This window comes from Hibiscus syriacus, unplaced genomic scaffold (genome assembly GCF_006381635.1).
Source record: "Hibiscus syriacus cultivar Baekdansim isolate YM2019G1 unplaced genomic scaffold, ASM638163v2 tig00110945_pilon, whole genome shotgun sequence".
Classification (NCBI taxonomy): Eukaryota; Viridiplantae; Streptophyta; class Magnoliopsida; order Malvales; family Malvaceae; genus Hibiscus; species Hibiscus syriacus.
The window spans coordinates 977,501-984,933 of record NW_024062926.1 but is presented as its reverse complement, the minus strand read 5'-3'; the positions used below and the strand labels follow the sequence as shown (position 1 = coordinate 984,933).

Genomic DNA, 7,433 nt, shown 5'->3' with positions numbered 1-7,433 from the left:
TGTGACAGACAAAGCGCCTTGCATCTAGCAAGAAATCCATCATTTCATTCAAGGACGAAACACATACGAGTTCAATACCATTTCATTCGTGAAAAGGTGAAAGAATGGACGATAGATATGCAGAAAATCCATACCAAAGACAACATAACATATTTCATGACAAAGGCGGTAAATGCTAATACATTTACTCGGTGCCGATCCTCTTGTGGCATGTTAGAAACATAAGCAACAAGAAGGTAGAAAGAATGGTTTATCAAATCTTCAAGTGGGAGATTGTTGAAAGTCAAAGTCCATTCGATGGGTAGGGAGTTGATTTTGTTGAAGCACCGAATGGCAGGCAGCTGATTTTGTTGAAGCATCGAATGGTAGGCAGCTAATTTTTGTTGAAATTGGGTAAGTGGAAATTACCAAATTTAGTCCCTGTACTTTAGAGTATTTACAAGATTAGTCCTTAAGCTTCAACTATAAATACCCTAACCCATTTAGCTTCAAAATCATCCCAAATCATTCTAGTTTTCTCCCAATACTAGAGAATTTAGAGAGTTTTCTTGATAGTTGTTTTCTTTTTTTATCAAGAGAGAATTGTTATTGTTTTCTCCTTGTTAGATCGAGAGAAGTTGTAATTTCTATTTTCTCATAGTAAAATTTTTCTATATTTGCTCGTGATTTTTACCCTATATTATTTAGAGGTTTTCTACGTAAAAATTTGTGACTTCTTTATCTTCATCTTTATTTTCTCAAATTATCAGTTACGATTTTGATCTATCTAATAGTCGTATTCCGCAACATTAACCACCTAAATCGTATGGTTCATGCGTTATTGACTTATTTTATTTTATTTTAGACAAACGTAGGAATGATTATATGATAATTTTTTTATTAAAGGAGAAAAATGAAAACGTATAAATGAAAGTGACCATTTCATTAGTTCACCATATAAAATGAACAATCAGACACGTTTCAAACGTGCAATCAAACGTTAATTCTATATTTCTGTACCTTGTGTTTGAACCAGTGTAGTTGCCTTCCTCCACGGACGATCTGTATGCTCTACGGGTCGTTCTTTGCTTAAACTGACACCGGATTCACCCAACCGCCAGCTATGCCTCCGCCGGTTCAGTCCCAACGGTCACCGTCACCGTCTCAATCTTCCGGGTAACTCTATCATATCCTCTAATCCCCTGTCCAGCCAAATTTTCAAATCTAACAGTAATTTTTTACGTATGATTTAATTCTAAATCTGAAACTCTAATGAAAAATGTTCATTATTATTATTATTATTAACAGTAAAAGTGAAGTGTCCGATTTGAAACTCGAGCTCCGGGAACTCGCCGGCAGCCGGGCACTCGCCGTCAGCCGGGCACAGGGAGTTAACGATTCTAAGCGAGATCTCTTCAAGAAGGTGATCTCCTACATGACGATTGGAATCAACGTGTCGTCTCTGTTCGGCGAGATGGCGATGTGCTCGGCCACTTCCGACATCGTTTTAAAGAAAATGTGTTATCTCTACGTTGGTAATTACGCCAAAGTTAACCCGGATCTCGCTCTCTTGACGATCAACTTCCTCCAGAGGGATTGCAAAGATGAAGATCCAATAATCCGAGGGCTAGCCTTTCGGAGCTTGAGCTCGTTACGTGTTACAAATCTGGTAGAGTATTTGTTAGGGCCGTTGGGATCCGGATTGAAAGATAGTAATGCTTATGTGAGGATGGTGGCGGTTATTGGGGTTTTGAAGCTTTACCATTTCTCAGCTTCCACTTGTATCGATGCTGATTTTCCTTCGATATTGAAGCAATTGATGCTCAATGACTCTGATACTCAAGTGAGTTTTAGTTAAAAAGCTTGAATTGATTGTATAGAATTGACTTGGAGCTTAATGAGTTATTTGTTTAATTAGGTAGTTGCAAATTGTTTGTCTGCCTTTCAAGAGATTTGGAGTGCAGAAGCCAGCACGTCCGAAGAGGCATTGAGGGAAAGGGAAGCTTTGATTAGCAAGCCGATTATATATTACCTATTGAACCGGTATGTTGCATGATAAATATTGAAGAATCAAAGGGAAAACTCAATTGTCAACCATGTTTTGGTGATTATGGTATCTTTTATCTGAAGTTCAATTATTATTTGTGCTTTATAAATAAGAGTGAGTACTATGATGTTACTTTAAATTAATGTTTTTGCACTTTTCTATGTCTAGGATTAAAGAATTTAGTGAATGGGCTCAGTGCCTTGTGCTTGAGTTGGTAACTAAATATATGCCTTCAGACAGCAGTGAGGTTTTTGACATTATGAATCTCCTTGAGGATAGACTTCAGCATGCAAACGGGGCTGTTGTTTTAGCCACTGTCAAAGTGTTTTTACTGTTAACCCTATCCATGACTGATGTTCATCAACAGGTTCTTTCATCTGACTCTTAATCCAATGTGGAAAGTTGTTAATTTCTACGTAGCACAAATATTCTCCTCGCATATTTACAGTAGTGGAGGCGTTTTCAGTTAATTTTGATCTTGTGGTTTGTGCTTCTTGATTAGTCATCAATAACTTCGTCAGTGTTGTCTTTAATACCGTGTCAAGTTTGTATTTAGTCAATTAAGTTATTTCTTCTCATCATTTTTGAAAGGAAATCTCAGCGCTGGTATCTTTGACCTTGAATCATTATAGACCGTTTTGACGGTAAACCATGATTGAATTAGTTAGATTACATATCTCTTAAATCGTTTGGTTTTGTTTATGGATTTAGGAACTTGCTAACAAAATCCTTTCTTTGTGAAGGTGTATGAACGTATCAAAGCACCAATGTTGACCCTTGTTGGTTCAGGAAGCTCTGAACAGTCTTATGCCGTATTAAGTCATCTGCATCTCTTGGTGATGCGGGCACCTTATATATTTTCATCAGACTACAAACATTTTTACTGTCAGTATAATGAACCATCTTATGTCAAAAGATTGAAGCTTGAAATGTTGACTGCAGTTGTAAATGAGAGCAATGCTTAGGGATGGCAATGGGTCGGGTTTTTGGGTCACCCGACCCAACCCGAGAAGAAAGGTCCTCCACCCGTGACCCGACCCGAATATATGACTTAGAAATCCGACCCGACCCGAAATAATTAAAAAAATATATTTTTATTCAATAAAAACAGTAATTTAATTGAAAAAAATTATATATAGAGGGGTAATATTGTAATTATCCCTAAATATATAGGTAAAATTATATATATTTTTCGGGTCGGATTTTTTTCACCCTAAACCCGACCCGAACAGTGCATTAAAAAAAACCCGAGCCCGAAATTTTTTTAAAAAAATCCGACCCGATCGGGTCGGAACCCATCGGGTTCGGGTTGAGTTGCCATCCCTAGCAATGCTTATGAGATTGGTAAGTAAACAGCCTCATACTTGTTTTTAAGGGACTCTGGAAAAAGATGACATCAATAAACTCTTAATGTTCCCTCGAGTATTCTGATATGTGCCATGTTGACTCAATTTTCAGTGACGGAATTATGTGAATATATTGCAAATGTTGATATTCACATTGCCAGAGAGTCAATCAGGGCTGTTGGCAAAATAGCACTGCAGCAGTATGATGTAAATGCAATTGTTGATAGGCTTCTTCAATTTCTTGAAATGGAGAAAGTCTATGTGACTGCTGAAGTCCTGGTAAATAAATATTTATGTTATACTAGATGTTTGGGATATTAAATATATGTGTAGCTTATCCTATCCCCTTCCTTCTAAAAGGTCTTTTCAGTGACAAAATAAAAAGTATGATAGTTCCCTATTGCCAACAGACCTAAATTGAGATTGTGTGTGTTTTAAATAATGCAGGTTCTTGTGAAAGATCTTCTTAGAAAATATCCTCAGTGGAGCCAGGATTGCATTGAGGTTGTTGGAAACATAAGCAGCAAAAATGTGCAGGAACCAAAAGCGAAGGCAGCTCTTATATGGATGTTGGGGGAATATTCTCAGGATATGCAACGTGCCCCTTATGTTTTGGAGAGTTTAGTTGAAAACTGGAGGAGGAGAATTCTGCTGAGGTAATTAATCTTCATGTATTTGTCCTATGATTCCATTTAAAGCCCAATTTCTTTTGAGCCATTTTCTGGAATTGGTCTCTTCTGAAAAAGAAGAGGTTGTTCAGCCATTTAATCCATTGTTCGGCTGTCTCTCTTCTCTCATTTCCAATCCCTGTTACTCCTGTAATTGTTTTTCCAATGTCTTTCTAGTGGATATGAGGTGCAGTAAATGTGCTAATTTGTTTTCCTAATGGCTAATAGTATCGTTGCATAGAAAATGTTAATAATTTTGTGTGCTTGATCTCATAACTTTTTCTGTGTGTTTATGTAACATACATTCGTGCCCCTGCATAACCTCATAACCCCTCTTCTTTGTTCTCCATCCTACCTGTTTCCGCTTTCATTAAGTTCACGACCAAGGGCAGTGCTGTCATCTTCTTGTTGTCGAATATTTTTTGAGTTATCCATTAATAGTAGAATGTCGCCTGATTGAAAGATCTGTGTTATGAATTATTTCATTTACTCGGTTGCTGGATTATGCGATCGGTCAGGTTCGTTTACATCTTCTCACTGCAGTGATGAAGTGTTTTTTCAAAAGACCAGCTGAGACCCAAAAGGCACTTGGAGCTGCATTGGCTGCAGGTGTTGCTGCTTTCCACCAGGTATGGGTTTTTATAAATCTCCCCCCCCAACCCCTCCTTTACATCAAAAATACAGTTTGTTTTCTGGACACAGTCGATTAAATCTTCAGTGTGACTGCAGGATGTTCATGACAGAGCCTTGTTCTACTATAGAATGTTACCGTATAATGTATCTGTAGCAAAACGGGTGGTGAACCCACCAAAGCAAGCTGTTTCTGTTTTTGCCGATACTCAAAGCAGTGAAATTAAGGATTGGATATTTGATGAATTTAACAGTTTATCTGTTGTATACCAGAAGGTAACTACTAGCTTCTTTCAACGTCATGTTATACTACACATTTTCCGTATTTAAAGCTGATCTGAAATCTCGTGATGGGTTGTTAAAGCATCCAATATGTGTATTAAAATAGGAAGAAAATGTAAGGCAAAGACGTGGCATATTCCTTAGCTTAGTTACAAAATTTTTAGGTTCAGTCTCGATTAAAGTTAACGAGTTAAAAGCCTTAGGTTCCCCACTTCTTTTGGAAATATAAAGGTGTGGATCTGGTTGTTGAATATGGCATCTATTACTATTTCCAATTTTTAGGTTTTGCTCAAAGTGCTTGCTAGACGAATGGTATTCAAACATCATAGCTTCAAAAGAATATACCTCAGCCTTGCTACATAGTTTGTTTCTTTGCTGTTATGACGCCATTGTGCTTAAATTCAGTATATTAATTTTACACAGTTTACATTCAGCTATTAACCGGTTTAGTATACTATATCCACTAGGAAAATAGGCGCTTGAATTGTTGTACTCAGTAATAGAGTCGGTATTAACTGATATTTGTAATATATGCAGCCATCTTACATGTTTACAGATAAGGAACACCGGGTCCATTTGAGTTTTCAGATGAATTTGGAAATCTATCTCTCGGTGGAGAAGCATCAGAAAATGTTTTTTCTGCTCAGAGAGTTGAGGAAAATGATAAAGATTTGCTTTTAACCACTTCAGAGAAAGAAGAAGCTAGAGGTTCGAATAATAATGGTTCTGCATATGCCACACCCTATGATAATTCACCAGCATCTGTAGTTCCCTCGCGAACGCAGACAGAATCCGCAATATCAAATCCGACTGCAACAGGCCATTCTTCACAAGCAGCGAGCTTGGGAAATGATGATCTACTTGGTCTCGGTTTACCGGCAGCTGCATCACCTGCTCCTCCTCCTCAATTGAAGCTTAATGCAAAAGCTGCTCTGGATCCAAGCACATTTCAGCAGAAGTGGCGCCAATTGCCAGTTGCTTTATCACAGGTTTGTTTATTAATTTCTCCCATTTGTTAGACTATTAATGGAAGTTCCATACTTTTACATAACCATGACTGATCCATAAAAGAAGCTTTACTTGTATATGGGAATAGTTGCACCTTTCTCATAACTCATCATGTCATTTAATCGGTGCAGGAATACTCGGTAAACCCTCAAGGTGTTGCTGCACTGACGGCTCCTCAAGCTCTTATTCGGCACATGCAGAGTCATTTGATCCACTGCATCGAATCAGGCGGTCAATCCCCGAGCTTCAAGTTTTTCTTTTTTGCACAAAAAATTGAGTCGTCATCAAATTATCTCGTCGAATGCATAATCAACACTTCATCGGCTAAAGCTCAGATTAAGATCAAAGCTGATGATCAAAGCACATCCAAGCTATTCTCAACTCTATTGTTGAAAATTCAATATTAGCCTATATGTTCACACCTAAATTAATTTGATGTCATTGCTTACATCAATTTAGTTTTGATGTCATTGCTTACATCAATTTAGTTAGGTGAAAATTAAGTATTTTTCTCATGTTTTAATTTCAATGGTTTAGATTATTTAGTGTTTATTTTAATGAGTGGTTTAGATTGTTTCTTGTAACCTATAAATACCCTACTTGTATTTGAGTTTTATCATCCAACAATCAAAGCTTAATTATAAGCATTTGAAAGCTTTCTTAAGAGTTCTTCCCTTTTGCAATTTTGTGAGATTATTCTAAAGAGAGTTTTTTTTTTTGATCAATTAGAGTTTTTACTCTATTTTGATTCAACAATTGGTATCCGAGCCACGTTTTTTAAGATCTCTTGAAATTCTGAGTATGCTCTGTGGCTGCAGTTTTTAACTGATCTTCCACATCAGAAAATATTTCTTGAGTTATTGTCGAGGTTATTACAAACCTTGTGGAGCTTCTTTGTGTTTAGAGTAATTTAGTACTCTGCACGTTTGTTACTCAAGCTTGTTCGGTGTAGTCAAAGCCTTGCCGTTAAGATGGGTGATCTTCAAGTAGTTGGAGGAATCAAGAAGCTCAACAACAAAAACTACAACACGTGGGCAACATGTATGGAGTCATACTTACAAGGTCAAGACCTTTGGGAGGTTGTCGGTGGTGGTGAAGTTACACAACCGGCGACAGAAGATGCCAATGGAATCTTGCGAAAGTGGAAAATTAAAGCAGGCAAAGCAATGTTTGCTTTAAAGACCACAATTGAAGAAGAAATGTTGGAGCACATCCGGGATGCTAAAACACCAAAGGAAGCATGGGACACTTTTGTTACACTCTTTTCGAAGAGGAACGATACAAAATTGCAACTTCTCGAGAATGAACTTCTATCAATGGCGCAAAGCGACATGGCGGTTGCCCAATACTTTCACAAGGTGAAGTCGATATGCCGTGAAATTTCAGAATTAGATCCGACAACTGCTATTGGGGAAGCCAGGATAAAAAGAATAATTGTCCATGGTTTGAGACCCGAATATCGAGGGTTTGTTG

The 7,433-nt window shown here is 37.5% G+C and overlaps 1 pseudogene; it reads left to right on the top strand.

Moving 5' to 3' along the window:
* The first annotated feature begins 997 nt into the window (after nucleotides 1–997).
* Nucleotides 998–6,367, top strand: LOC120147900 (annotated as a pseudogene).
* The last annotated feature ends 1,066 nt before the right edge of the window (nucleotides 6,368–7,433 follow it).